At 39.9% G+C, this 27,693-nt stretch overlaps 1 long non-coding RNA gene across 1 annotated transcript in view; it reads right to left on the reverse strand.

Annotated features, from left to right (window-relative positions):
* LOC115850592 (uncharacterized) overlaps window positions 1-27,693 on the reverse strand; it is a 53,387-nt gene that overhangs the window by 20,043 nt on the left and 5,651 nt on the right. The window lies entirely within an intron of this gene.

The raw sequence follows: 27,693 nt of genomic DNA on the forward strand, positions 1-27,693 counted from the left end.
AAGCACTGGGGCGGGTGTTGGAGAAAAAATCCTGGTGCGTTTGATCAAGAATTATTTCATGAAACATTTGAGAGTGGTGTTCTTTCTGTGGAGTCAACATTCCCCAACTGATCATTTTGCGGGTTTCCTGCAGTTTGGTGTAACTCCTAGGAACTGAACATTAATGAAATAACTCTGAAAAAGTAGCTCTAATAAAAGTACAACACCCAAGAATTTTCATGTTTTATGTGTAAATGAAAATATTACTGTCTTGATTATGTGCAGTAGCCTACACTGCCTTATTGTTGACCCTGGAGAGAAAGGGTTCACCATATCTACACATGCCTGGGGGTTAGGTGGTAGAGCTCATTCCCAGGTGAGTGGCTGGGGATTCATGCCTGGAATGCCTAACAATGCTTTAAATGCCTGGATTCTCTTGGTTGCTTTCCCTTTCCTCATCTTTACCTGCTCAGTTTTTCATCTGACCCTGCATAAGTATGCAGAGGCGGACAAGTGTTGGCTGAGTTCCTTACAATGAAACAACAGGTGAGAAGAGACTTATTTTTATTCTTGAATTGGTCCCTCTTTTGCCAAATGGTCAGGTTTCTCCTTTTGGCCTGGATCTTCTAAGTGCACCCATGAAATACTAATGCCAGTTATGTTCACCACCCTGTTAGGGAGACTGATGTGGAAATAATCTCCTTCCGTCATTCACACCCACTTGTTCCAGACTCCATTAAGGCTGTGACTTCACAGAACACATGGGAGAGATTTTCACTAAAAACAATAAATACAGCCCTTAGCCTCAGTAAAGAAAAATTCCCTAATTACCATGTGAATGACAACAGCCTTAGGTGTGTGGTGAACACAGGTGATAGTAATGAGAGAAACAAGTTTGCAGACCCAGGGTGGGGGTGGGGGAGTGGGGGGTGGAGCAGATATGAAAGGTGCTGGTGTGGAGGTGGATGCTGGACAATAAAGAGTAATGAGGAATTGTTTACTATTTCTAATTTTTTAAATATTAAGCTTTTTATAGACTATATTTGAACATTTTTAAGTCTACGAAAGAAGATAAATAAAATTTCCTTCCTTCACAATAACTCAATTATCCTATGTGTACTTTTCTTTTTAAAGAGTTTCCTATTTATTTATTTATTATTTATTTTTGGCTGTGTTGGGTCTTTGTTGCTGAGCACGGGCTTTCTCTACTTGCAGTGAGTGGGGGCTACTCTTCTTTGAGGGGCACGGATTCCTCATTGCCGTGTCTTCTCTTATTGCTGAGCACGGGCTCCAGGCGCGCATGCTCAGTAGTTGTGGCTCACGGTCTTGGCCATTCCGCGGCACGTGGGATCCTCCCAGACCAGAGATCAAACCCATGTTTCCTGCATTGGCAGGTGGACTCTCAACCACTGTGCCACCAGGGAGGTCACTCCCTATGTGTTCTTCACCTTTGCTCAAACTTGAAAATTGAATGTAACATATGCAGATTATTTTCTTAATTGTAAGTGTGTATTGAGGAGAAAGTGTATGATAGACAGAATGAAATGTAGGGCACTGGACAGCAAATGACAGATTAGGGAGCTCGAAGCCCTCACTCCCCGCCAGTAACATCAATACAGCCACCAGGGTTTGTCAGCACAGGGGACCCAAGAAGTGGCAACAATGATTTCTTTTCTGCTCCCACCACTCTCTGACCTGGCAGGAGTACAGATTACCTGACGATATGTGTGTGTGCGTGTGCGTTTCTTTTTTCTTGGTGCCACAGCTGGACTTGCTGATTGAGCCTGCGCGTTTTAAGAAAGCAATGGCCATGTTGCGCTAACAATACAGTGGACCCTCCGTCGCTCTTGTGTCTTTGGGAGTTGAGTGCACACAAAATTTGTATGATGGATCCAGGCGCGAACTTCCAGTTGTCCTCTTGGCTCATACCTGCTATGTCAGGGGAATGTCCTTCCCTTGGGAAATCAGCTCAAAGCTTTTGGAGAGAAAGGCTGCACAGGTGTAGGTTGGGACCAGCAACCCTTGGCATGGACGACTGGGCAAACCAAGTGAATTACTAAGAGTTCCTGATATGAGGAAAGAGGCTGAGGACATAGGGAGGCCAGGCCTGCAGAGTGTAAGTTCTTCTTGCCTGTAGGTAGCTCTGGGTGTGGGTGGAGGAGAGACATTGAGGGGCTGAGATGCCAGCTGCCTGTCCCAGGACTGCAGAAGGAGGGGGCAGAAAAGCAGGAAGTGTGGCTCATGTTTGTTTCTGACACACTCATTCTTCTGGTTCTTGACTCCAGGCTGTAAGGAGGAATTTACTCTTGTTTTGCAAAGTTGCTTTACCTATTCCAATCCTCTACTTTTCCATTTACTCTTTTCAAAAGATATATATAAACTCGCTATTTTCATTAAACAGCTGGTCATCAACATTTTTTCCAAGTCAATACCTATACATCTAGCTCATTTTTTAAAAAAAATCAATAAACCAAAGCACAAAGTGATATTACTGTATTGTCTGAATGTACTTGAAATTTACTTACCTGGTCCCTCTCATTGGCTGTTTTCTAAATGTTCTGTTCTTAAGTAATACTGATATCAATATTCTTAGTACACATGTATTTGCACAAATGTTCCCACCTACCCACTTCTTGTCATTTGACTTTGGAATATGTAAAGATCAATTAGGTGGTCAAGTTATCAATCGTTTCCTTTATGGTTTCTGGGCCCTGGTTTTTATGTTTTAGTAACATCTCCACTCTGCAATTACAGAATAAAATGTCGTCCGTGTTTTCTATTGGTACGTTCATGGTTTCAGCTTACAGTTCACGCAGTCCATCCCCCTGCAGAATTTTCCTTGTTTACAGCGGCCGGCGGCCCAGGAATAGCGTGAAGAGCGCGTCTCCTTCGCGGCAGCCTCCCGGCACCATCCTCCCAGCTCCTCGTCTCCCGTCTGCTGCCGGGGTCGCGCCGTGTCGTGCCGAGCCGGGCGCTAACTCCGAGGCGGACTCCCCGAGACGAGCTCGGGCGTTTGGGCGGCCGGCACTGCACCCTCGCCTTTCGGCGATCGGGATCCGGCCCGGGGACGTTCGAGCCGGTGGTCGGGCGCCACCTGGCGGCCGCTTTTATATCGTCCCTTGTCTCCGGAGCTTCGGCGATCTTCACGAGGGCTGACATTCGGACGCCGGGCGCGAGGCAGCGTTCCGGGAGCCCGGCTATGCTTGTGGCGACTGTCCCGGTGGTCCCGGGGCATGGGCTCCTCCTGCGTTCGCTGGAGATTGGGTGTGTAGGTTTACGAGGGTGTGATCGTTGTCTCGCTCCCTAGTGTGGTGTGAGGGCTGCCTAGCTTGGTCGACCAGCAACCGCCCGTGCTCCTCCAGCCACGAGAATTAAGCGGACTCGACTCTACCTGTGCCGCCCGCCGCGTTGTGTAGGGAGAGGTCTTGCGAGCCCTCCGGAGCGCCTGAGTCTTGATGGTCCGTCCTTCTGAGTCACTTTAGGAGCGTTCATTTTCTACCACTTCGGTCCACCAGCGTCCCACTCCGGACGTGGTGAACGCACCGGGCACGGGCGCTGAGGCTGCTGGAGGGCCCGATGAGCATGTTGGATGGCGCGCTTGGGTCCCGGTCTCCGGCGCATGGGCGCTTGCTGCTCTCGCGGGATTTGGACGGGCAGACATTCGTAGTGTGAGGCCGGCGCTGTGCTCCCTAGAAGTTCTTGAGTGGTGGGTCTGGGCGGTTCGACCGGCACTCCCTTGTGTCCCTTGCGCGTGAAACGCCCACATTGAAGCATGTGGTCAAGAGAGGGTATCCATCCCCGGAGTCGTCCGTGTGGCCCGTTGGTCGTACTTCCGCTTTCCAAGTGTCGCCTGAGAGTGATTCTAAGTCTCCTACGGACGTGGACGCCGCCAAGTTTCCCCCGGCCTTCTCTCTTGATCCCGTTCGCCCTTTTTCCCAAATATGTTTTTCTCCGCAGTGTGTAGGGCCCGAATGGCGTAAGGAGGAGGCACTGGAAGTGCGACCTCGGCCTTCACGTCCTCCTTCCCACGGGACCGCCACGCCCCGTCCAATAGGACGCCCAGTGCTGCTTCTTGGCCGCCTTGGGAAAACGGTGCGTCCCGGTCCCGTCGCCGTGGTGGAGCTCCTCCCCTGCGGCCACTTTCTCCGAAAACCGCAAGAAGCGGTCATGGGGCTCCGCAGACGGTATTCCCCTGCAAGCCGAGCTGCGTCTACGGGGGAGCGCCCGGCGTCCCCACTTCTGTTGGCCTCGTCGGCGAAGCGCTTGTGTGCATCAGGTCCTCTCACCACAGGTGAAAGCAAGGACAGTCGCGGCGAGAGGGGAGGGCGCTCCAGGCGCAGCCACGGTTCCGCCTGTGGCTTCGTGGTTGGAGAAGCCTAACAAATGGGGAAATGGGAAGGTGCCTGGGGCGTCTGGTGATGGTCGTGAGGAGGCATGAGGCGATGCGCGGTCCTGCGTGGGCGCGGTTGTCAGAGGCTCCTCGTGAGAATCTCGTACCGGAATTGCCTCTGAACGCGCGTGTGGACGAGGAGACAACCGGAGAGAGAAATGGGACCTGTGGTGGGCCAGAGGGGATGAGTTCGGACGGGTGGAGGCGCATCTTCTCTTCCGTGCCATCCAGATCTATCCCGGTGGTTTTTCCTCCATTTGGTTGTTACCTGGCGTCTGCTGCTGCAAGGAAAACTAGATGACCATACAGCGTTGTCGTGGCAAGAAACAATTTCAGTGACTTGAGAATTTGTTTTGAGATCCACTAGTGTAGACACTGGTGAAGTGAGAAATTCCGAGATCTACAGAACTGAAAATTACTATTGTTACTCAACAGCATTGTAATTACCATTGTTTGTAATTAGTGATAAAACAGTAAAGTTGAGTCACACAGAAGCTAATTCGGGATGATCAAAGAGGGGTTTTCAGTATTTCTAAATCCTGCTAAATGGGCAGAGAGCAAGGTGGAGACAGCAGGTATGTGCCAGCTAAGGCTGTGCCAGGTAAGGTTGTAACCTGTGTGAGAATAAAGAGAGGTGCTGAGCAGATTATGGAGGGTTTCTGAATGGTACAAGAGGCTGGAAAGCATTCTTAAAGATATGTGGGGGGATAGATCTGATAAGTTGCAGTTTACAGAAAGAGAAAGGCTCATTGCTAGTCTCCACAGAAGGATTCAGCAACAGAGTATCTTATCAAATGCTCTGTTAAAAACACTGCAGTTTATAAATCCTTTAGAAACATACCTTACACATTTGCTAGCAGCAGAATTATGCATTGCTGCATTGTTTGTAATATAAACAGATTATTGAATATCAGCGTGCATCCCAACGTGGATTGGCAAAGTGCATTATAGTACGTCATCCATTCAGTGCACTGTCGTGCAGGAAACGATGTCTTGATAGAGGATAATTTGCAAGATACTGTCAAATGAATAAAAGCAAGCTATAACAACACCGTGCCTAGTGTTCTATTTGTGTTTTTAATTAGGGTGCCAAGGAGAAATGTATATTCATATTTGCTTGTATGCACATAAAGACACTCTGGAAGTTTGCAGTGGGAAACCAGATGCATGGCTACCTGTGGAGGGCAGGGGCTCCTGGGCAAAGAGGGGGAGGCGGTGCAGGGCACAATGTAATGCAATTTTCAGGACCTTCAACCATGTACATGTATTACAACCTCTCTAGAAATCCAAGAAATTGAATTTTTTAAACCTCCAAGGATTAAAATGCATTTACTATTTCTACCAACTGAGTACATGTCAAGTTTGTTTCACCATGGAGCTATGCCTTCTCTAAAGTGTCTACTCAAGCCTTCCATGGTGATTTTGACTATTTTCCCTTACTTTGGAAGCAGACAAAGAAAACCAGGGGAATCAACGGATGTGTAGTTCATCAGCCCGTGCAGTGGCTCCCCTGCGTTTTTCTTTCAAATAGTTTATACACTGTTTTTTGGTGCTATTTTCATAAGTTTTATTTGCAAGATAGAGGAGAAATAAAGCTGTATTAGGGTTTTCCTAGGGTTGCCAGAACAAGATAGTGCAGACTGGGAGGCTTAATTTTCTCACAGCTCTGGAGGCTTTGAGTTCAAGATCAAGGTGTCTACAGGTTCAGTTTCTTCTGAGGCCTCTCTCCCTTGCTTGCAGGTGGCTGCATTCTTGCTGCATCCTCAGATGGACTTAACTCTATGAGCTGAGTGTGCATGGCTGTGTCTTAATCTTCTCATAGGGGCACAGCTCTGGGTTAGGGCTCACCCTTGTGACCCATTTTAACTTCATCATCTCTCCTAAGGCCCTATTCCCAAATACAGTCACATTCTGAGATACAAGAGTCTGGACTTCAATATGTGAACTTATAGGGTTTCAGTTCAGACCTTAAGGGAAGCTGCTCCCCGTTGGTTGAAGCAGAAATCTCAGAGGAGAGAGGAGTCTTCCCACATGGCCTAGAACTTCCTGACACAGCCAAGTCATGACCCATAAGCCTGATTCCATGGTTTTGCATGTCTCTGTGACAGAGAGCGGAGGTCAGGGAATGAATAAGGAATTATGTCCTCAGTACATTGTCACTAAATATTTCTGCCTTTTGGAGGCCAGATGTTCACAAAAGTAAAGAAGTTATGTTCTACTCAGCAAGTTTCGGCCTTGGAAGTACACAACACACTGAGGAATCAGCCTAAGTGTCTCCCATATCCTGATCAGGCCACGGACACAGGAGCAGGAGACAGCCATTAGAGGCCACAGCCTTGCTGGGAAGCAGGTGCATCACCAGTTTAGCTCAATCAGATCTGTGTTCTAGGTGCTGAGCTTGAGGAAGGTGTCAGTCCTGGGACACTGTGGACACGATGCAGAAAAATTACCTTAAACCCTGAGTCCTACTTAAATAGAAAAACTGTGAGATATTAATTCTTATTGCCTCCACTGAGCTATAAACTTGGTGAAGGTGGTTATGTTTTACGTTCCACATCTTAGTCTCCAGAAAATTCCACATGCTGGAATCCTGGAGACTCTCAATAAATATTTGTTACTTTAATGAGTGGTGTGTGAGAGAGCTACCTGCTTTTTCTTGAAGACTCTTGTCCTATGATAATTTACAAAATCCAGAACACTTGGGAGATATGTTCTCCCTTAAGTATCTGATGGATACTGTGGACCCTCCACCTAGTAATGCACATGCACAGACACAAACACATTGCTGCAGTCGGCCTCAAGTGTTCTATTTCCCTCTTTCCAAGCTCATAGACCAACCCTTTAGCATGCTATATATACGGGCTTTATACTCGTTTTGTGTGTGTGGGTGTGTGCGTACATCAAGAAAGAAAAAGTTAATGGATTTGAAGGGAGAGAACACATCATGTAGCTCCTGCCCTCTCTCAAGCCAACCCGACAGCAGATAAACTTAGGACATAGGCATTCTCCATGGGGACCATCTCTTTTCCCCAGGTCTTTATTTTTCTTTATTTTTAACATCTTTATTGGAGTATAATTGCTTTACACTGGTGTATTAATTTCTGCTTTTATAACAGTGAATCAGTTCTATAGCCTGGTCCTCATTGATTAGCACCATTCTCATTGGAGGAAGACTGGAACTCGGGAGGGGGACCAAGTCCCTCTGACTTCCCTGGCTCAGGGTGCAGAGGGTGGGAGGGGCGCCCCAGCCCCTGACCCTGCCTCTGTTTACTCCCTGAAAAGTAGGGGCCACAGCCTCAGCTGCAGAAGCAGAAGAGCCACTCCTCTTCTCTTTGCTTATTGTTCTCATGCAATATCTCTTCCAATATTTTCACTTTCAGCATATGAATGTCCTTTCTTCTGAGTGAATCTCTTGTAGACAACATATAGTTGGACCCTTTTTATGTCTATCTTGTCCATCTTTTTTTTTAATGTTATTAAATATTCACCTCTATTTTAGTATGAAACTTATAATTTTCTTTCTTTATATTTAAATCTTTAAGACCTACATAATTTATCTTAGTATCCAAATTTGTTTAAAAACAGCCACCCCTGACTCTGTATATTAAATAATTCAACCATTTCACACTTACTTAAAACGACATCCCTATCACATATTAAATTTTTGTTTTTCCTTTTCCTTCTATGTCATAAGAATGTCCAGAGGAACTGAATTTAGTTGACTTCTTTAACTGTATATAATACCTAGTCCTATTATATGAGAAGGCCATAGCAGGAGAGAAATATAATTCTACACACTAATATGTATTCTAGACTGACTAGTCTCTTTCACTGACCATCAGACTATTTCTACTTGGCTTTGTATTTCCAGTGAAGTTACACTTTCATATCCGCATGGATAGCATGGCTTAAAATGCCCTGTACATCCTCAATATACCTGTAAATTCATTTATTGACATCATTCAGTGCGTACTGTGTACCATGCACCAAGCTAAGGAGTGAACCAGACAAATACAACTCTTCCCACAATGTGGCACGAATATTATCTGGTAGAAGACAATCCTTAAATATTCACACCAATAATCCATCACACTGTGTTTGGTGCTACAAAGTATACCCTTTGCAGCTGAGAAGTCTCGTTTCCAGATCTGTTCACTTCTGCATACTTTGAGTGCACAGCCGATTTCCAATTCCCAATGGAAAATACCAGAAGGAACTTGGAGAATTATCTTCAGCGTATTTACAAGATGTTATAAGCTAATGAGAGGAGTAGGAAAAAATAATTAAAACAAACCCCTAAAATATTAGGCAACAAAGTCTCATCAGCTCAATGCACTTGGAGACAGTCCTTTAAATGCTCAGGTCTATATCCTGAGCAAAGCCAGGCCCATGGCAGATGAGGTCCCAAACAAGTTAAATAAGATCAAGGATGTGGCAGAAAGGCAACTCCAATACAGGATCACTTTGCCTTTTGAAAGGGAAAACCTGTTACTACCTCTTTATGTACTGTGCCCTATTTTCCTGGGATGTCCCTATTCTCTACAAGTAATAGGTTTCAAAACTGTGGGCAACTGGAAGGAATAATTTTAATAGCTGAAACAAACAAAAAATTCCTTTATGAGAAAAAGAAAACCAAAAAAAAAAACACAAAATTTTCCAACCAGCAAATTTTACATGCATTGAGAGGCTACAGAGTCACTGACAGTGATTAAACCACAGAGCACCAGTTTTCCAGCTCAAACTGGAAAGGATTTTTTTTAATTAAAGTAGATATGTCTGAGGGTACCTAAATATAAGTAATTCTTTACTTTATAAAAAATTTCTCCCTCGCGGTGTGATAGAGAGGGTGGAAGGGAGACGCAAGAGGGAGGGGACATGGGCACACATGTATACATGTAGCTGATTCACTCTGTTACAGAGCAGAAACCAATACAACATTGTGAAGAAACTATACTCCAATAAAGATGTTTAAAAAAAAAAGTTCTCCCTCAATGAACCCATTTTGATGGTAACAAATAAATGTGACTTTATAATAACCTAAAAAAAAAAACCCAACCTAAGTTTTTGTTGGTTTTGTTTTGTTTTTTCAGTACGCGGGCCTCTCACTGCTGTGGCCTCTCCTGTTGTGGAGCACAGGCTCCGGATGCGCAGGCTCAGCGGCCATGGCTCACGGGCCCAGCCGCTCCGTGCATATGGGATCCTCCTGGACCGGAGCATGAACCTGTGTCCCCTGCATTGGCAGGCGGACTCTCAACCACTGCACCACCAGAGAAGCCCCAAGAGGTCTATTTAAAACAAAAACAAATGGGTAACTTGTATTTTTACTTTAAAATAAGTTTGAGATTTCCGAAGTCTATGCTGATGAAAGAGGATGCCAACAAATTCACTCATCACCATACATAAAGTTAAGCTTTCTAAACTAAATCTCTTTAGCATGAGATCAAAAACAGTCTGCTCTTAGAAGATTCCCCAAATGCTATCTCTTCCAACTCTTTAAAAGCTAGCTTCTGTTTCTCCAAGAAGCAAAATACATTCATTTTTGCAAACAAACACTATAGATATCTGAAATGCAAAATAACCAGCAAGCCACATTCTTTTCCACAGAATTAGCGGGAACTATCACCTGTTTCTCAGATTGTTTATGTCCCTGTTTTCTTTTTCTTCACTGGCAGGACGGTCCAGAAACTCTATTTTGCCTTTTCCATCTTCTGAATGAGGAAGCTTAATTGTATCGATGGTGACTTCACCTTCAGAAGAGGTGCTATCATCTTCATCCTCAAATTCTGAACTGTCCTCTGAACTGTCTTGTGAATTCTCTTGTGAACTGTCATCTTCTTTTGAATCAGACTGATTCATCTCAAACAAGGCCACATCCATTTGCATAACTTTTCTGAGAGTCTCGTCAATATTTTCAATATTGAAATGACCAGGTGGTGCAGCTGCCATTTCTTTCCTTAGCTTTTCGTTTGCCTGAGCCATCTGTGGGAGAAAGCTTTGTACTTGGTCCAATAGGGGACTCCTCTCTATCCTGTTTGAAGAGTGGAATTCTTTCTGGAATTACGCTTGGAGTTGATGAGCAACCTGTCCCATATACCTCCGCGGCCGCCCCTGCCCTCCATCAGCAGCTCTCTGGACACCAAGACCCTGGAGCTGTCCCGGGAAAACGATGAACAGCTCGCATCGGGCTGGGATTTGCCGTGGGCCTCCCTGCTGCTCGCCCGTCTTTAGAGCAGCCCCTCCAGGCCCAGATGCCGGAAAAAGGCTGGGGACATCTTTGTTTTTTAACTGATGAGTTTAAACTATATATATATATATGTGTATATATATATATATATATATATAAATTACTGATATGGAATGACATTTAATTGCCAATTTGTTTTCTCTAATGTCATATAGCTTTTCTGTCCCACATTTTCTCACATACTGACGTCCTTTGTTCTTACATTTTGTACTCATTTTCAAAATTAATTTCTTTGGCTCTTCCAGGTCTTAGTTGTGGCATGGGGTGCCTTTGATCTTCTTTGCAGCATGCGAACTCTTAGTTGTGGCATGTGGGATCTAGTTCCCTGACCAGGGATTGAGCCCAGGCCCTCTGCATTGAGAGCGTGGAGTCTTCGCCACTGGACCACCAGGGAAGTCCACTGACTTGACTTACTTTTAATTTCCTTATGTGTATATTCTATAGATAATCAATTTGTGGATACCATGGAGGTTACATATAAAATCCTATCAAACTAGCTTAAACTGATACCAACATAATTTTAATCACACACAAAATCTCTATTACATCTCCAATTACATTACACATTAATTACATGTTATTAATGTCACAAGTCACATATTTACACATTAATTACATGTTAGTAATGTCAAAAGTCACATATGTATACATTGTTTTCTGTTAATGTAGATGTACGAATTCGTTATTTGGGGATGCTATAACAAAATGCCACAGCTTGGGTAGCTTATAAACAGAAGTTTATTTCTCATGGTTCTGGAGGCTGAAGTGTGAGATCAAGGTGGTTAGGTAAAGGTCTTTTTCTGAGTCATAGACTTTTCATTATATCATCACCTGGAGGAAGGGACTAGAGAGCTCTCTGAGGTCTCTTCTAAAAGCACACAAGAGACTTCCCTCGTAGACCAGTGGTTAAGAATCCATCTTCCAATGCAGGGGACATGAGTTCGATCTTTGGTCAGAGAACTAAGATCACACATGCCAAAGGGCAACTAAGCCCATGCACCACAACTATTGAGCCTGTATGCTGGCTCTACAGCCTGTCTGCCACAACTTGAGAGCCTGTGTGCTGCAACTACCGAGCCCCCATATCACAGCTAGATATGAAGCCTGTGCGTCACAACAAAGATCCCACGTGCTGCAACTAAGAGCGAATGCAGCCTAATAAGTAAATAAATACATATTTTAAAATAAATAAAAGCACACACATTATATTCATGGTGGCTCTGTCCTCATAACCTAAGCACCCCCCAAAGACCCTACATCCTAATACCAACACATTTGGAGGTTGTATTTTTAACATATGAATTTTGGGGGAAACAATCACACAATAGCAATAAATTTATAATTATTTTAATATTTTGGTTTAAAAAATATCCTAGAATAATAAAAAGTGTAGCTACAAGTCAAAATTATAATGTTTTCTCTATTTGTCCATTTATTTACCTTTATCAGAGACATATATATTTTCATATGGCCTCAAGTTACTGGTGTCCTTTCATTTGAACTTGAAGTACTCCCTTTAGCATTTCTTGAAGGATAGATATTATGGTACTGAACTCCTTCAGCTTTTGTCTGAGACTGTCTCTCATTTTCCTCATTTTTGAAGAATAATATTGTAAGATATAGAATTGTTGGCAGGTAGTTTCCGCCATACTTTAAGCATATTATTTCACTCTCTTCTGGCCTGCAAAATTTCTGATGAGAAAGCAACTGATAATCTTACTGACAATCACAATTAAGTGGATCATAATAATTGTCACATATAACTTTGTTTGTATATATTTCTTAATGCTAACCTACTTACAAAAGTACTTATTGTTACAAAATTTTGTATTTATCATTCTAAGATTACTTAACAAATCTATATTTTTATTCTACTTATGTATAAAATAAGAGGTTATTAGCCAAAATTATGAATTCATAGCTGAAATGTGTGGTAAAACATTCTTGATAAGCGTTTTTCCATGTCTGAGAATTTTGATATGAACTCCGGCTTTTCAGTTTGATTTTAGCATTGATAGATCCAGTGTGAGGATTCAATGTTGACTAAGGAATTAAAAGTCCCTCAGGGCTCTCCTTCATTCATTACAGTAAAAGTGTTTCCTATGCTGTGAAAACTCATGTGTATGTAAGTCTATTGAATGATATTCTCCAGTTAAAATGATCTCCATGTCAGTTACATACACATAGTATGTAAATCTTCTGCATGGACTTCCCCCCTTTGTAGCATTTCTACTAGCTATCATCAAAATTCAGTCTAATTTAGTCCATAAAGTGAACACTTTATGCTGGTCTAGTGTTTACACTGCACTGTAACTGAGTTCTATGAGTCTGCTGAATTCCTCACTTACCTCATTCCCAGGTTTCACATGTGGATGACCAGGGTTCACACCTGAAGAAATTTACTATTTTCTTACAGCTACATTGTTCCACCAGGAAAATAACTTGCCTGGATATCATTTCTTGCTTTTTTTTTTTTTTTTCATTTCTTGCTTTTAATGGTCACAGTATTTGCTTGAAATAAGACAAAAATAATAATTAAATTAAATAAATAAATAAGAAACGACACATGTGACATTTGGGGGTTAAATTGTTGAAAAGTACATTACATGGGGAAAGAACATGAATTTGAGGAATACACCAGTGAATAGAAACATGGTTTAGAAAAATGTTAATAAGATATTCAGTGTTTAGGTAAAAGAAAAACAAAATAAATTCAGACGCTACAGGGAATATGAGAGGAAAAATTATTAAAGAGACGGTGGAAAAGACAAAAACATGAAATTTTAACTCCCACGTGGACAGGAATTTTGCTTCTCTGAGGTGAAAAGTACAGGGGGAAACGTGAAGAGAAATTGATGTGTGATGCATAATGACAGAATCTGGATAATTTGACTCAATGGCTTCACATACATTTCTAAAAATATCCTTTAGTCGAGCCAACCTCCAGTTGACATTCCAAGTGTCCTGCTCTCTCCCCACACAGAGCACATGTGTCTGGAGCTGACTTGGACCCCAGCCTGGGGAAACCCTCCTCTTCCCTCCACACCTACTCTTCTTGCTCCAACTGGGAAATTACATCTGGTTTGCAGAGCTGATGCCCTGATACATGTGGGAAATGCTAGATGGATTTAAAGTTCTGTGCTGAGAACAGTGCATGCAATGCAAGTGCAGGACAACATGCCAAGGCTCAAGTGTGGGGGTATCAATGGCAGCGCAGGTTCAAGCACCCTGAAGAAGGGAAACACTGAAGGTTGTCACCCGACACTTCACTCAAAGACAGTAAAAGTCTCTGGATGCTGCTGTTCTTGCCCAAGAGGAAAGACAGTCTGCAGGCTGCCTAGATGTCTCAGCCAGGAAGGAAGCAACGTTTTCATAATATGGTTAACACTGTTTTCTAACAGAATCCAATAAACATAAGACCCATGAGATTATTACTTGGAGTTCATGTAGAAAGGGTGATACAAGCTGTTATGTGTTTTTTGCTGTGTTCAAACCTCATAGTAGTCCCCCGAGCAGAAGAATTACTTAGCAACATAAAGTCACTTGTCTGTTAGATAAAATAGCCCTTATCTGTGTCCAGCATTATTATGTGTGTTGGTGGCAGACTAGTATGGAGTACATGCGATTGTGGTAATGGAGACTGTATCTCCATGAATGGGCACATGTGCTGTGATTAGTAAAGGAACACATTCGTTCCAGGTTGCTCTAAGTGCTACAGAAGCATGAGTTAGGGCCAAGAGTGCAGCAGCATATGTGGAAGCTGCAGAGCCTATCTCAATAAGACATGCATAAGGAAGTAAATAAGTATTGAGAGATGCACCCAGAAGATGAAACAACGGGCGTCCTCCAGCATCACATCTGTGTACATCTTTGTCTGCAATGTGTCCAGCAGGTCCTACTCTTTATGAGTGAGTTCTACAAACACGTGCTCAAAGGTCACTGATCTCTAAAGCCCCGTCAATGGCTCCTCTGGGCTGATACGGCATGTGCCTTTCATACATATTCAGAAATATATATACTGTGAACAAATATTACTAAAGGAAACATATGAGGTGTTGTGTAAAATAACCTATCAATTTCCCAAGAAAGTGGTAATTCAATTTCGGATAGGTTATTATAAAAATTTTACATGCAAATTCATAAGTAATCTTCTCTTCCTAATTCCAAGTAAGTCTGTAGGTGCATCAAAAGGCAATCAATAGCCCTGATCTGCCACTTTGTCAATTGACAGGTAGTGGGAGTAGTGATAGAGCTGAAGCTCCATGTACATTTTACGTGTTTTTTTCACGTATTGAACGTGTATCTGGAGTCTTGCTTTTCTTTCCCGGGTTAGAGCCTCAGACACCAGTCGTCAGAACTCATGAGATTTGCTGGCTCCATGTGTCAGGAAAGCCCAGGATCAACTTTTCTCTTCTACATAGTTCTCTCCTCTGGGCTTGCAATATGAGACTTAAGTCAGCCCACACCCTCCCATGGATTTCTTTTACCTGCTGCTGTTTAGTTTTGCTCTATTTATACCTTCACTATGAAAACCTACAAATTTGGCTCCAAAGCCTGTGTTAACCTAGGACTCTGACTCCAAAATACCCCAGGAAACTTGTCATTCAATTAGGGAAGTCTATAATCCCTCAGTCCTTAAGTTTATTAGTATTATGATTGGTAGTAGTACAATTAATATCTTTATGATTGTAATCACTATTGATATTATTATTTATCACTATTGTTGTTATTGCATTTCTTATTAAGTTTCTCTGCTCATGAATGTATCCAATTTACTGAAGAGTATTGTGGAGGGTTTTCAACAGACTTACATACACATGGTGCTTCCTGGTTCCTGCTGTACTTATGGGTACTTGTGGGTCAGAGAGCCTCCTGACATATTCAGACATACCCAGTGGAGGAAGGGACAGTTGTTACTGGTAAGTGAACCCCAGAGAGGACACTCTTGACTTTATTGAGCCTCTAGAACAATGTTTAAGTCCTCTTAAGTGACCAGAAAGTGGTGCCAGTGCAAGAGCCCTGGAAGACACCCTTGTCCTGCCAGACTCAGCACAGGATTTTCCACCTCAACTCTGTGCCAGGAACCACTATCATGTCTCCTGGGAAGGCTGGAGAGGGTGTCCCTCCTGGAGTCCAGTCCTCCAAATTAGAAAAGTCAGCCCAGGAGCTGACATTGTGACAAGTGAGAAGTAAGGAGAGTATCCTTGGCATGCCTGAACCTGGGGACATGTTTTAAATTCACTCAGGGGTCCAGGAAAAGCTGGTGCAGCACTGGCAGACATAGAGATGGTGACTTGCCTGCTCAAGTAATCATTTCTTTTTCTAAGTCCCCCAGGAAGCCCCTGCACTGTTTGTGCCAACATATCATCCTCCCTGCTGACCCAGGATCACCTGCTTCTTTTCTCCTCTCAGAACAAATTTCTTTGTGCAAACCTAGCATTCTGACTCTAAAATATCCCAGAGGACATCTGATATAGGTACCCTGAAATTTACTTAGAGGAGTCTGCACGCAAATCTGCAATCTTTCTATGTTTACTTTTCTCTTTAACAGTAGTAATGGTAATATCATCATAATTCTCACTATTATTGTTTTTAGTCCATTTTATTACCTTTATTAATATGAATTATCTTTGTGGTTGTTTCTACATAACATTGAGTAGACCTGCTCTATGCTAAAGATTGTCTGATTTACTGCAGATCATTATGGAGGGTTTCCCAACATACAAAATACGTACACCTAGCTACTCCTGAGCTCCCACAGCACTTAGCTCGGTTCCCTCGACTCAAGGTCTCTATGAAGCTGGGGCTGAGGTCTCAGCTGTCGCTCCACAGGGGAGGATTTTTTCCCAGACTCACTGAGATGGGTACTGGCAGGATGCAGTCTGAGCTGAGAGCCTAGTGCCTCTGCATGGAGGCCTGGTACTTCCCTGTGTTCTCTCCTATGTGGGCCTCTCCATATGGCAGCTAGTAACACCCATGCAGGCTTCCCCAGGTCCAGGGATAGGAGAGAGAGACAGACAGAAACAGAGAGAGAACACAGGATGCAGCAAGTGAGATGTAAGTGACAGAGGTTCTGTCAATGAATCTTAACACTGACCTCCCCTGATTTGCTATATTCTGTTGGTCAGAAGCCAGTCACTAGCTACTTAATACTTGCACAAAGAGTGGAGTTTCCTCGCTGCATGTGGATCACAGCCTGTGACTGGGAACACCCGGGAAGGCATGTTCAGTGGTCTCCCCAAGAACTGGGAAAAGTGGCTGCATTCTGGATATAACTGAAAATGACGAAAGTCCAGCCTCAATCATCAGAAGAGAAATGAAAAGAAGACAAAGGGTTACGTGTCATTTCTCATCCACTAAAGCAGCAAAACAAAAGCTCCCCAAACTCCTGAAACTGGAACCCTTGGTGTGAATGAGGCACAGGACCACTCATTCCTCAGTGGTAGGAGGGGCACCGATTCTTCCTGGAGGGTGATGGCTGCCGCATCCCCAGATGCCACCCACTTGATTAAGGAGGTTACTTCTAGAAAGCAAAGGCGCAGTGGTCAGAGGTGTTCATGAAGAGTCCACGTGGGTGGTGTTGTCTGTCTTATTTCTAAGAGCCCTGCATGGACACCTGCTTCCAGAGGTGAGCTGGTTCCACTGACAGTGAGAACACGCTGCAGCTGTTTAAAATGACAGTGTCCGTACTACCCAAAGCAGTCTACAGGTTTAATGTGATCACTATCAAATTACACATGACATTTTTTCACAGATGTAGAATAAATAAGGCTAAAATGTATATGGAACCATAAAAGACCCAGAATTGCCAAAGCAATCCTGAGGAAAAAGCACAAAGCAGGAGGCATAACCCTCCCAGACTTCAGACAATGCTACAATGCTAATCAAAACAGCCTGGTATTGGAACAAAAACAGACATATGGATCAATGGAACAGAATAGACAGCCCAGAAATAAACCCACAGAACCATGGTCAATTCATCTCTGATGAAGAATAGACAATGGGGGAAAAGATTGTCTCTTCAGCAAGAGGTGTTGGAAAAGTTGGTTCATGCAAATCAATAAAGTTAGAACACTCTCCCACCATACACAAAAATAAACTCCAAATGGCTTAAAGGCTTAAATATAACACATAACACCATAAAACACGTGAAAGGGAACATAGGCAAAACATTCTCTGATATAAAGTGTACCAGTGTTTTCTTAGGTCAGTCTCCCAAGGCAATAGAAATAAAAGCAAAAATAAACAAACGGGACCCACTCAAACTTGTAAATTTTCTCACAGCAAAAGAAACCATAAACAAAATGAAAAGACAACATACCGACTAGGAGAAAATATTTCCAAATGATGCAACCAACAAGGGCTTAATTTCCAAAATATACAAAAAACTCATACAACTCAAAAACAAAAAACCGAAAAAACAAATCAAAAAATGGGCAGAAGACTGAAACAGACATTTCTCCCAAGAAGACATACAGATGGCCAATAGGCACATGAAAGGTTGTCCATCATCACTAATTATTAGAGAAATGCAAATTAAAACTACAATGAGGTACCACCTCACACCAGTCAGAATGGCCATCATCAAAAGTCTGCAAATAAGAAACGCAGGAGGGGGTGTGGAGAAAAGGGAACCCTCCTACACTGTTGGTGGGAATATAAATTGACACAGCCACTATGGAGAACAGTATGGAGGTTCCTATAAATAGAGTTGCCATATGATCCTGCAATCCCACTCCTGGGCATATATCCAGAGAGAACCATAATTCGAAAAGATACATGCACCCCTATGTTCGTAGTAGCACTATTTATAATAGCTAAGACATAGAAGCAACTTAAATGTCCATCAACAGATGAATGGATACAGAAGATGTGGTACATATGTACAATGGAATATTACTCAGCCATAGAAAGAATGTAATAATGCCATTTGCAGCAACATAGATGCAACTAGAGATTAGCATACTAAGTGAAGTAAGCCATGAAGAGAAAGACAAATGCTATATGGTATTACTTATATGTGAAATCTAAAATATGACACAAATGAACCTATCTACAAAACAAAACAGACTCACAGAGATAGAGAACAGACTTGTGGTTACCATGTGGGAGGGGGTTGGGGAACGATGGACTGAGAGTTTGGGAATAGTAGCTGCAAACTATTGCATATAGAATGGATAAAAAACAATGTCCTACTGTATAGCACAGGGAACAGGATATTCAATATCCTGAGATAAACCATAATGGAAGAGAATATAAAACAGATGTATATATGTGTATAACTGAGACATTTTACTATACAGCAAAAATCAATACAACATTGTAACTCAACTATATTTCAATTAAAAAAAATCAGTTGATGTGAGCAACACTAAAGGCCAAATGATCCTAAGAGTCATATACAGAGCATTCTATCCAACATATGCTGAATACACAGTCTTCTCAAGTGCAGAAAAAATATTTTCTAGAAAAGACCACATGATAGACCACATATCAAATCTTAGTGATCTCAGGAAGACTTAAATTATACCAAGTATATTGTCTGAGCATATTATTAAACTAGAAATCAATAACAGGATGAAAACTGGAGCACTAATGAATACAAAAAAATTGATCAACACTCTCCTGACCAACTAATTTATCAAAGAATAAATTTAAGAAGAAATAACACATTATCTTGAGACAAAGTGAAATGGAAACACAGTATACTAAAAACTATGGGATGCAGCAAAAGGAGCGTTAAGAGAGAGGTTTATTGCAACAAATGCCTACCTTACGAGTTAAGAAATATCTCGAATAAAAAACCTAACTCTTCTGTTCAAGGACCTGGAAAAAGAACAAACTGAGCCCAAAATTAGCAGAAGCAAGAAAATTATAAAGATTACAGCAGAAATCAATGTCATAGAGAAGAGGAAAACAACAGAAAAGATTAGTGATACTAAGAGTTGGTTCATTAAATGATAAAATTTCGAAACTTTTGCTAGACTAACCAAGGAAAAGGAGAGAAGACCCAAATCAACAAAATTATAAATAAAAGAGAAAACATTACAACTCTACTGCAGCGATAAGAAGGATAACATGTTACTTTGAACAACTACATGCTAACAAGCTGGGCAACCTACATAAATGGAAAAAATTCTTAGAAACATACAACCTACCAAAAGTGAATTAGGAAGAAAGAGAAAATCTAAATGAAGCAATTAGTAGTATGGAAATTAAATCAGTAATGAAAACTCTTCAAATGAAGAAAAACTCAAGATCAAATGGCTTCAATGGTAAATTTTACCAAAAATTTAATGCATTAATGCCAATCCTAAGTCTTCAAAAAAGAAAGAGAAAAAATGGATGAGGAGGAATATCTCCCAAACTCATTTTACAAGGCCAGCATTACTTTGATATAATAATCTGAAATGGACACTGCCAATTACAGGCCAATAACACTGATGAATATAGGTTTAAAAATTCTGAATAAATACTAGCAAATCAAATAAATGGGATGCATCATATTAATAGAACAAAAGGAAAATATAATATCAATAGGCACAGAAAAAGCATTTAATAAGTTAGGTATAAAATGAATGTAACTCAACATAATAAAGGCTAAATATCGGGACTCCCCTGGTGGCGCAGTGGTTAAGAATCTGCCAGGAAATGCAGGGGACATGGGTTCAAGCCCTGGTTCTGGGAGATCCCACATGCCAAGGAGCAACTAAGCCCGTGCACCACAACTACTAAGCCTGCGCTCTAGAGCCCGTGAGGCACAAATACTGAGCCTGTGTGCCACAACTACTGAAGCCCATATGCCTAGAGTGCATGCTCTGCAACAAGAGAAGCCACTGCAATGAGAAGCCCACGCACCACAACGAAGAGTAGCCCCCACCTACTGCAACTAGAGAAAGCCCGCATGCAGAAACAAGGACCCAATGCAGCCAAAAGTAAATAATTTTTTTAAAAGGCCAAATATGACAAGGTCACAGTTCAAAGCACACTCAAGAATGAAAGTGTGAAACTTTTTGTCTAATATCAGAAACAAGACAAGGGAGTCCACTCTCACCACTCATTCAGCATAGAAATGGAAGTCTTAGCCAGGGCAATCAGTCAAGGAAGAGAAATAAAAGGCATCAGAACTGGAAATTAAGAGGTAAAAATGTGTCTATATTAAGATAACATGATTTTATATATAGAAACTCTGAAAAACTTCACCAAAAATCTATTAAAACTAATCAACATAATCAGTAAAGTTGCAGAATAAAAACTTAAAATGCAAAAATCAGTCATATTTCTATATACTAACAATGATCTGAAAAAAGAAAACCATTCTATTTATAAGATCATCCAAACTAATAAAATAATAAGGAATTAATTTCTCTAAGGAGATGAAAGATATCTACAATACAAGCTACAATACACTGATGAAAAAAATTCGAAAAGACAGAAATAAACGTAAAGTTATCCCTTGTTCATGATTGGAAGAATTAATATTTTTAAAATGTCCATACCACACAAAGCCATCTATGGATACAATGTAATTCCTATCAAAATCCAATGGCATTTTTTAAAGTAGAAAAAAACAACAGAGAAATGTATGAGGAATCACAAAAGAACTTGTATATGCAATGCGACCATGAGAAAGAACAGCAAACCTGGAGGTATCACATTCCATTATATCAAACTGTATTATAAAGCTATAGTAATGTAAGTAGTATGGTACCGTCATGTAGAAAGGCATACACAACAATAGAATAGAACTGAGAATCCAGATATAAACCCATGCATATAAGGTCAACTAATATTTGATAAGACAGTCAGGAACACTCGGTGGAGAGACAATCTCTTCATTAAACAGTGCTTGGAAAACTGCATAGTTATATGCAAAAGAATAAATCTAGACTCCTGTCTAACACCACTCATGACAAATAGAAATAAGATAAGGTAAAGACAACTGTAAGACGGGAGGCTTTTCTTCCTGGAAGAAATCAGTAAAAATCTTTTTAACACAGGTCTTTAATATTATTTTTGATGATACCTTAAGCACAAGCAACAATTTAAAAAATTAACAATGTAACAATATCAAACTAAAAGTCTGCTACACAACAAAATAAAATAAATAAATAACGAAAAGAACCTATGTAATCAAAAATAATATTTGCAAACCTTACACGAAATAAGGGGTTGATATCCAAAATACATCATAGAACTCAGTAGCACAAAATAAATTAAGCCAATTAAAACCTGTTGCAAAGACCCCAACGGATATTTTTTCAAAGAAGATATGTGAATGTACAACGAATACATGAAAATGTGTTCAACGTCATTACACATCAGGGAAATTAAATCTAAACCACAATGAGACATCACTTCAGGACTGTTAGAATGGAATTCATCAAAGAGACAAGAGATCTGCTAGCAAATGCTAGCAAAGATGTGGAGAAAAGGGATGATTTCTGTGCTTTTGGTTGTCTTATAAATTGGTTCAGCCTCTATGGAAAACACTAGAGAAGGCCCTCAAAATTTAATACGACTACCATATGGTCTAGCATTTTCATCTATGGGAATATATTGAAAGAATTAAAAACACTATGTTGAAGAGATATCTGCACCTCCATGTTCATAGCAGCAGTGTTTACAATAGCCAAGATATGGAAAAAACGTATGTCTATCAACAGATGAGTGGATATAAACCTTGTGGTATATTTAGAAAATGGAGTAACATTCAGCCATAAGAAAGAAGGAAATCTTGCCATTGGTGACAATATGGATGGACCTTGAGGGCGTTATCTTAAGTGAGAGAAGTCAGACCAAGCTTATATGTGAAAAAAAAAAAGCCACCCGAAACTCATAGAAAAAGGTCAGATTTTTGGTTACCAGAGGAGGGAAGTGAGAAGAGGAAGAATTTGATGAAGTCCAAAAGTACCAACTTGCAGTTATAGGATAAATAAGTATTGAGAATTTTATATACAACATGATGAATAGAGTTAACACTGCCATATGGTATATTTGAAAGATGTTAAGCAAGTAGATCTTAAGAGTTCTCATCACAGGAAAATATATTTTCCTTATTTTTCTTTTCTTGCATCTATATAAGATGATGTATGTTAACTAATCTTACTGCAATAACAATTTCACAATATATGGAAGTCAAATCATTATAATGTGCTTTTCAACTTAAATAGTACTGTGTTCAATTATATCTCAATAAAACTGGAGGGAAAATTACAACAGCTTTACAATAATGTCTTTGAAATTTAAAAACAATCTTAAAAGGAAATTGAAACACAACTTGCTAAAACTTATGGGCTGCAAGAAAAACAGTAATAAGAGAGTTTATTGAAACAAATGCCTACAATAAGAAAAAAGAAAGATCACAAGTAAACAACCTTACTTCTCACGGGACTAGCAAACAAAGGAAAAACCACTAAGCTCACAAGTAGCAGAGCAATGAAATAAGAGATATGAGAACAGAAATAAAACAGAGACCATGCAAACAATAGAAAACATCAATGCAAGAGGTGGTTTTTGAAATAAAACAAAATTAACCTTTTAGCTATACTAATGAAGAATAAAAGAGAATACTCAAAATCAGAAATGAGAAAGGAGACATTACAACTGATGCAACAAAAATACCACAGCTCATGAGAGGTGACCATCAACACATATATACCATCAAGTTTGATACCCTAGAAGAAATGAATTCTTAGCAACATAAAAACTACCAAAACTGAATCATGAGGAAATAGACAAACCAAACAGACCAATGATGAGTGAAAAGATTGTATCAGTAATAAAAGACTTACAAAAAAAAAAAAAAAAAAGGCTAAGACCAGATGGAAATTTTCCAATTTCCATTGGGAAATTCAACCAAACATTTAAATCGAATTAAAACAACTCCATGTCAAAGTTTTCTAAAAAAACTTTGAGGTACATTCCCAAACTCATTTGATGAGTCCAGCATTATCCTGATACCAAAGCTAGATAAGAACATTACAAGAAAAAAAAACTGTCAAGTATTACTAATATAGATGCAAAAATTCTCAGTGAAATACTAGCAAAAAGAATTCAACAGTATATTGAAAGGATCATACACCATGATCAAGTGGAATTTATCCCTAGAATGCAAGGGTAATTCAACCTATGTAATTCAAACATGTGATGCACCACATTGAGAATGAAATATGAAAATCAGACGGTTATCTCAATAAATACAGAAAGAGAATGTGAAATAATTAAAGAACGTTCTATGATAAAAAATACTCAACAAATTGCTATATGTAGAATGTACCTCAACAGAATAAAAGTCATATTGAACAAATTCACAGCAGACATTAAAATCAATGGTGAAAGCTTGAAAGGTTTTCTGTTAAAAATATAAACAAAATAAGTTTTGTGCACTCTCACCACTCCTTTTCAGCATAATACTGGAAGTCATAACCAGAGCGATTAGGCAAGAAAAATAAATAAAAGAAATACAAATTGAACAGGATGAAGTAAAGCTATTTCTTTTTGCATTTAATATAATCTTATATAGAGAAAATCCCAAAGATTCCAAAAAAATGTGTTACTAATTATAGACAAATTCAGTCAAGTTGCAAGATACAAAATCAACATGTGAAGAGAAATTGTACTTCTATATACTAACAACAATTTGAGAAAGAAATGTAAAAAGCAATCATATTTAAAATGGCTTCAGAAATAAATAAAACACTTAGGAATAAATTAAACCAAGTAGGTAAAATATCCATACACTGAAAATGACAAAACACTGATGAAAAAACTGAAGATACAAATAAATGAAGAACATTTCCATGGTTATGAAACAGAAGAATATTGTAAAAATATCTATACTACCCAAAGCTGTCTATAAATTCAGTGCAATCTCTATCAATAGTCCAATGATTTTTTCACAGAAAGAGAAAACAACACTAAAATTTGTATGGAACCACAAAACACCACTAATAGCCAAATCAACCTGGTCAAAGAAGAACAAATCTAGTGGCATCACAATTCCTAACTTCAAACTTTATTACAAAGCTATAGTAATCAAAACAATAGATTCTGGCAAAAAATAGAGACTTAATCCAATGAAACAGAATCAAGAGCACTGAAATAAAACCAGTCATTTACTGTTAACAAATATTTGACAAGGGAGCCAAGGAGTTGCAGTAGGGGAAATACAGTCTCTTCGATAAATGGTGCTGGAAGAAAACTGGATAACAACCTACAGAAGAATACAATTGGACCCCTTTCTTGTACCACTCACAAAAATTAACTCAAATTGGACTGAAGACTTAAATATAAGACCTAAAGCTGTAAAACTACTTGAAGAAAGCATAAAGAACAAGTTCCTCAATATAGTTTTGGCAAATATTTTTCGGATATAATACCAAATGTGAGAGCCACAAAAGCAAAAAAAAAAAAAAAAAAAAAAAAAAAGTGGAACAGCAAACAAACAAACAAAAAACAAAAAACTTTGCATAGTAAAATGAACAATCAGCAAACTGAAAAGGAGCTATAGAACTGGAGAACATATGTGCAAACCATTTTTTGGATAAGGGGCTAATATTCAAAATATATAAGAAGTAACATAAAATAATAGCTGTCAAAAATTAAATAAAAAATGGGCTAAAGGACTTGAAAAGACATTTTTCCCCAAAAAACACATACAGATGGCCAACAGGTACATGAACAGATGCTCAACATCAATAATCATCAAAACCACAATGATACATCAGCTCACGCCTGTTAGAATGGCTATTCTAAAAATGAGAAGAAAAAACAAATGTTTGTGAGAGTGTGAAGAAAAGGCAACTTTGTGCATATTTGGTGGAAATGTAAACTGGTACAGTCTAATGAATGTAAAAGAATTCAATTGGACCCCTATCTCACACTACTCACAAAAATTAACTCAAAAGAGATTAAAGACAAACATGTATGACTTGAAACCATAAAACACCTAAAAAATTCCTGGGGGAAAATCTCCTTGACCTTGGTCTTGGGAATAGTGATTTTTTGGTTATGACCCCAAAGGACAGGTAACAAAGCAAAAGCAAAAATAGACTGGGCCTAAGAAAACCTAAAAATTCTTCTGCACAGAAAAAAATAAAACCACACACAAAAGCAAAACAAAACAAAAAACAACTGGTTAAAAATGGAAAAAGGATATGAATAGATATATTTTCCAAAGAAGATATACAAATGTCCAACAGATATATGAAAAGTGTTCAATGTTTTTAATCATCAGGGAAATGAAAATCAAAATCACGAGATCATCTCACTCCTGTTAGAATGGCTACAGCCAAAACATAAGAGATTTCAAGTGTTTGAAAGAACATGGAGAAAAGAAAATCCTTGTGCATTGTTGGTAGAGATGTAAATTAATACAGCCACTATGAAAAAGAGTATGGAGGTTCCCCCCAAAATTATAAGTCGTATCCAGTTGTTCCAGTACCATTTGTTGAAGAGACTATCCTGCCCAGTGAGTGTGCTTTATTCCCATCTCAAATATTAGTTACTTATACACTGGGGTTTACTTCTGGGCTCTCTATTCTGTTCCTTTAGTCTATGTGTGTATTTTAGTGCCAATATCATAGTGTCGTGTAACTACAGGATTTTAATATTGTTTCTTTTTGTTTAAAATAAATTCATTTATTTATTCACTTATTTTTGGTTGTGCTGGGTCTTTGCTGTTGCGCGAGGGCTTTCTCTAGTTTCAGCGAGTGGGGACTACTCTTTGGTGTGGTGTACGGGCTTCTCATAGTGGTGGCTTCTCTTGTTGCAGAGCATGGGGTCTAGGCACACGGGCTTCAGTAGTTGTGGCACGTGGGTTAAGTAGTTTTGGTTCGTGGTGTCTAGAATACAGTCTCAGTAATTGTGGTGCACTGGCTTAGTTGCTCCGTGGTATGTGGGATCCTCCCAGACCAGGGCTTGAAACTGTGTCCCCTGTATTGGCAGGCGGATTCCTAACCACTGCACCACCAAGGAAGCCCCTGTAATATAATTTTAAATCAGGAAGTGTGATGACTCCCAATTTTTTCTTTCTCAGGATTGCTCCGGTTATTTGCGGTCTCTGTGGTCACGTACAAAATTTTAAAATTGATTTCTCTATATCTGTAAAAGATGCTGTTGGAATTCTGATAGAGATTGCGTTGAACCTATAGATGCCTTTGGGTAGTATGGACATTTTAACAACAATAATTCTTCTGATCACAGAACACAGTACTGTATATCTTTCACTTGTTTTGTCTTCTGCAATTTTTTTTGATCAAAGTCTTGTAGTTTTCAAAGGACAAATTTTTCATTTCCTTCGTTAAGTTTATTTCTAAATATTTATTCGTTTTAATGCAATTTTGAATGGGGAAAGGATAGTGTCTTCACCAAATTCTGTTGGGAAAACTGGAAAACCACATACAGAAAAATGAAACTGGACACCTATCTTATACCACTCACAAATACTAATTTGAAGACTGAAACAAAAGACCAGATACTATAAAACTCCAAAAGAAAACACAAAGAAGAATCTACTTAACACTGGTTTGGGCAATAATTTGGGGATATGATCCCAAAAGCATAAGCCAGAAAAGTAAAAACCAACAGATGGGGTTATATCAAACTAAAAAGCTTTATATATATATAGTCTACATACAGATTAGGAGAGAATATCTGCAAATCATACATTGCATCAAAGAGTATAAACTTTCAGTTTTAAGATGAGTAAGTTCTGGGAACTTTAACATATATTATGGTGGCCATAGCTAACAACGCTGTATTATATATTTGAAAGTTGCTAAGGTAGTAGATCTCAAAAATTTTACCACACAAAAAAGTTAATGATGTGAGTTTATGGAAGAATCCTTATTGCGGTAATCATTTCACACTATATATCTGTATCAAATCACCACACTGTACATCTTAAACTTACACAGTGCTGTATATCAATTGTGTCTCAAGAAGTCTGGAGGAGAAAAAAAAAAAAAGAATTTCAAGATGGATACAAGAGCATGAAACCAAGCATGGGCGTTTCTGAGTGAAGAACCTTGTGTCATATCCATGTAACTGGCCCCAGTTCTACCTGCAAAACCACAAC

This window comes from Globicephala melas, unplaced genomic scaffold (genome assembly GCF_963455315.2).
Source record: "Globicephala melas unplaced genomic scaffold, mGloMel1.2 SCAFFOLD_75, whole genome shotgun sequence".
NCBI lineage: Eukaryota > Metazoa > Chordata > Mammalia > Artiodactyla > Delphinidae > Globicephala > Globicephala melas.